The sequence below is a fragment of the Propithecus coquereli genome, unplaced genomic scaffold (genome assembly GCF_000956105.1).
Source record: "Propithecus coquereli isolate 6110/MARCELLA unplaced genomic scaffold, Pcoq_1.0 Scaffold312, whole genome shotgun sequence".
In the NCBI taxonomy this organism is placed as follows: Eukaryota; Metazoa; Chordata; class Mammalia; order Primates; family Indriidae; genus Propithecus; species Propithecus coquereli.
This window is the reverse complement of record NW_012148753.1, coordinates 984,420-988,770: the sequence shown is the minus strand read 5'-3', so window position 1 is coordinate 988,770 and position 4,351 is coordinate 984,420. Positions and strand designations below refer to the sequence as shown.

General features: G+C 40.2%; 1 pseudogene; it reads right to left on the bottom strand.

The window, feature by feature from the left end:
• Positions 1-1,965: 1,965 nt before the first annotated feature.
• LOC105814996 lies at positions 1,966-3,312 on the bottom strand (annotated as a pseudogene).
• Between the last annotated feature and the right edge of the window lie 1,039 nt (positions 3,313-4,351).

Genomic DNA, 4,351 nt, shown 5'->3' with positions numbered 1-4,351 from the left:
ATGCATTGCCCCTTCTTCATAGAGGAAGGGGAGATGGGGGAAATGTGGCAATTTGAAGGATGGTAAATGATTTTTAGGGGGAAATGAATAGGCCTAATTCTCAGACAATGGTTACAAAATAATTTTCTCTGGCAGTTGAATGGGACAGAGAGCAAACAATGGTTTAGGATGAGGTTCATCTGGGCTCTAGGTGTGGTGTTTAATTTTCAGTCTCTCCTTCAGTGATAGGAATTTTAATCTTCTCTTGTTAATGAAACTTGAGGGAAGGCAATTGTGTTCTTCTTTGGCAGGTCTGGTTTCTAGGTAGATAAGGGAACTTCAGAGAAAAGCTTCACCCAGTACTTGGGAGAAACAGGATTGAAAGACTGAGGGTGGGGTGGCTCAGAGAGACCTTGAGGCTGCTTCATGTCAAAGTGGCATATTTCTGGGTTACATTTTCTGAGCCTCAGCATAGTCAACTTTTCAACCAATTGTAGGTTTTCTGATTGAAGGAACAAACACATTGATGTTAAAGATGAATATCTGAAATATACCAGAGTCTGTTGCTGACATTTTGTTCCTTTGGATTTTCTTCTTCTAAATGGGGAAAAAAAACATAGGAAGTGTGGGAAAGCCAAATTTAAGTTTTACTGTGGTGAATGGATTTTTTTTTTTGCTATAAAGTTTTTTCTCTTAGTATGCCATGAGATATCTTGATTGTACATTTTCCAAAGCACTTTCTAGCCACATCTCCCAGCCCTTTCAAAAGTGAAATATTTCCAATGCAATAAAAGATTATAGTCCACCTTCTCTTTTTGAAAGCAATATAATACCAATAACTTTAATTGTAATACAGTCTTATCTAATAAAGAAAAACATGTGCAAATATCAGAAACTCAGTTTCAAAACATTTGCATTAATTTTGAACTAAATCAGCATTTTGTGGGTTTTACATAAAGGCAGTAGTTTGACTCAGGACTGCTAATAAATATATTTTTGCTGAGGAACAGGGAAGAGAGAGGGAGAGTGAATGCTGAATTTTTCCCTTGGCCCCCAAAAAGTGCTAATTTCACAAAGGGATACATCAAAAAGCAAATATGCAATGGTTGTTTTAAATCTTTCACTGTAACATAACAATGAAGTAAACAGTAATTAGACACCTACCAATTTTCCCCAAAGCAAAGAAAAAAAGTGTCAACAGGAAAATAACTCTGCTTATACGTATACAGCTTTGCAAATCATAATATTAATAGAACGGCCTCTCATTCAGTATTCAAATTTTAAAATAACAGCAATTATTTTCATTTTAAGTAAAGGTTTTTTTTCTCCCCTCCCTCACCTCAAGTATTTAACATGAAAGAATGGGCTTTCAAATACAGTGATTTTATACTTAATGTGAAACAGCAATAATTAACCATCAATTTGGCATTTCTGTTTACCGTTGCTACAAATTTTTTTTTTCAATTTTCACCAGCTATTATCCAGTGTTGTCATGAAACAGAGACTGTAAATTTTAGGTAGCAAAGATACTTCCTGAAGCCAATGTTAACTCAAAGAAATATAAAGTATGGTATTACACTAGAGTTCTGAATCTAGTACACTAAAAAGAATGATATCTAGGAAAAGTTATCTACTATTTTATAGAAGCAATAAAGATCTACAAAAACTGATTTTTTTGTTAGTATTATATAATAACACGGTGTGGATCTGTGTATCTGCTAATTGCAGCAGACTTATACTGTATTTATTCCTGCCTACATCCTAGATCCTTCCCACCTCCCCCAACAATCTACTACCTATAAAGTATATTGTGAATATGAGCCCAAGTCATTACAGATTTTCCAGTGAACAGAGTTATTGGGATGCACTGGTGGGAAGTGTGAGATACAAAAGTCCTTTTCAGACTTCATCAAAGTTCTGCTATAGAAGAAATTTGGCAAATTTTCATACTTCTAATAGGCAAAATATGCTTATATCACAAGCCCTTCAGGAAATCCTAACACCTTTAACCTTTCTATAGCTCATAGGACCACACCGAGCTTCTGCAGTTTCTCCATTGCCACCTCCACCTTCTCCTCCCTGGCCACCAGGTTCTTGAACTGGTTCAGGTAACATCTGAATAAAATGCTTTGGTGTTGGCTACTTTGCTGCAGTAACAGGATTCTTTCCACCTATCTGTTATAGCGATGCTGGAAGCAGGGAAGGATTCTGATAAGTAATTTGTTTCAGCTGTTGATATTGAGGCTGATTACATAAAAATTAATGGGATGTCTTCTGGAACTTGTAGTTGTTGCTGACATAGCTGCAGCAGCCACAGCCACTGCTGAAGTCTGAGGAGCTTCAGTACTAGCTGCTGGAGGGGGGTCAACCACAGCTTGATTTTTTTCTACCTCCAGGGATTCCCATTGAAAGATACTCCACTGCTCTGTGGGGGGCGTTGAAAATGGCTCTCAGGGCTGTAATTACATGCTCTTGTTTTATGGCCCAGTGGCATGATCTCAGCTACCATATTGTCATAGGACTGACCTGTCACAGGTGCACTTGTTGCATCTTCAAAAAGGTTTGACAGAGAAGAATCTCTCGAGGTACTGTCAGTTGATGCTGGGGAAGTAGCACAGGTGTCTCTGCTGGCTTTTCTGCAGGTTTCTCTTGTTTAGTTGCACTAGCATGTGCAGGCCCAGAAGGATGCTGTCGTTGATGCTGGAGGAATAGATTCAGGTGTGGAAGTGGGAGCCAAAGCAGGGCCAGGGGTCGGGGGCCTGAGCCGCAGCTGTTGCTGTGGAGGAACTAACTGCGGTATTTGATTGCTTAGTTGTAGCTGGTGATGGTGTTGTCACTGTTTGGTTTTGTCACCATAGCCAATCCAAAGTTTTTCTCATCAATTTGATATTCTTTGAGAGCAATATCATCATTGAAGATCTGCAGGCAGACATTAATTTTTGACCTGCTACTGAAAAATCATCCTTCCCCTTTTCGGATTCAAACTTCTCTTTCAGTGCCTTCACTATCTTGAGGTCAAGGTCGACCTTGAAGATCTGCTACTGGAGAGTCTTCAGGGTGACCTTCACGGCACCACTGGGCACCTCCGCTGCCTTCACAGGGTTGGCCACTGGGTGGGGTCCATGGCCTGGCCGGGCCCAAGGGTTGCCCTTGCTCCTCACACCTGTCACATTTGCACCTAGGAGCAGCCTTTACCCCGGCCCCGGCCCCAGGTCATGTGGCTGCCTTCAGGATTGTGGCCTTCTCTGAGAGCTCACTGAGTATGTAGGAAGCACAAGGGGCGCTACAAGACAGAGAGTCCACTAGGTCACCACAGATGGTGGTGTCCACCATCATGACTCACCCCGCTGTGGTGGACAGATTATTAAGGTGACCCCAGTGATCCTCAACTCCTAGTGTTCGTGCCATTGTGTGATCCTCTTCCCTTGAGTGTCAGTGGGACACATGACTTACTTCTAACAGGTAGACTAGGGCAAAATGATGTGATGTACATGCTTGTGTCTATGTGTGTACATAATTATGTGATATCAGATTGTAATGCTTATTTTGTTGGAGTCTCTCCGCTGTTCACTGTGAGGAAACCAGAGGCCATGTTAGGGAACCCCACATGACAAGAATCTATGGAAGACTACTAGGACTGAGGGCAACCTCCAAGTAAGAGCCTGTGAGAAACTGGTGCCCTCAGTCCTACAGCTACAAGAAGCTGAATTTACCAGAAACTTGAGAAAGCTTGGAAGCAGATCCTTCTCTGGTAGAGCCTGAGATGAGACGTCAGCTCCAGTGGACACTGATTGCTGCCAGACTCCTCCCCCAGAAGCTAAGGTAATAAATGTGTTGTTTTAAGTCACTGAGTTTGCGGTAATGTTGTTCCCAGTAATAATTAATATATCTAGAAACCACGGTTCGTGAGTCCAGTATTTCTAAGCCTGGCATAAAAAGAATATTGATAATGATTTAAAAAAAAAAATACATGTTCAAAGCAAGCTATTGAGAATTAAATGTTTGTAACATAGGTGATTGAGAAGAGTAGGTCTCTAAATGGACAGAGGGAAATGATTATAGACCATATCATAAATCTTGATATGAAAGTTATGGGCTATTGGTTTCTTAGTTTTGTTTGAGTTTTTTAAAATTTGCTTTTTTAAAAATAAGAGCTGAAAAATGAGCAGTGATTTGTGACATGGAGGTGAGGCCATTACTCATCTATTTGTTCATGTGATGGGAACAGTGGCCTGATGCTAACAATTTGAAAAGAAAGTTGAAGAATAGAAAAAAAGAGAGTAAAGTGGACTTTTAAAAAAGTTTTGCTATAACAGGGAAAAGAATGTTGAGGAGATAGTAGAATGAATAGGTTTTTTGGTGTGTTTTTTTA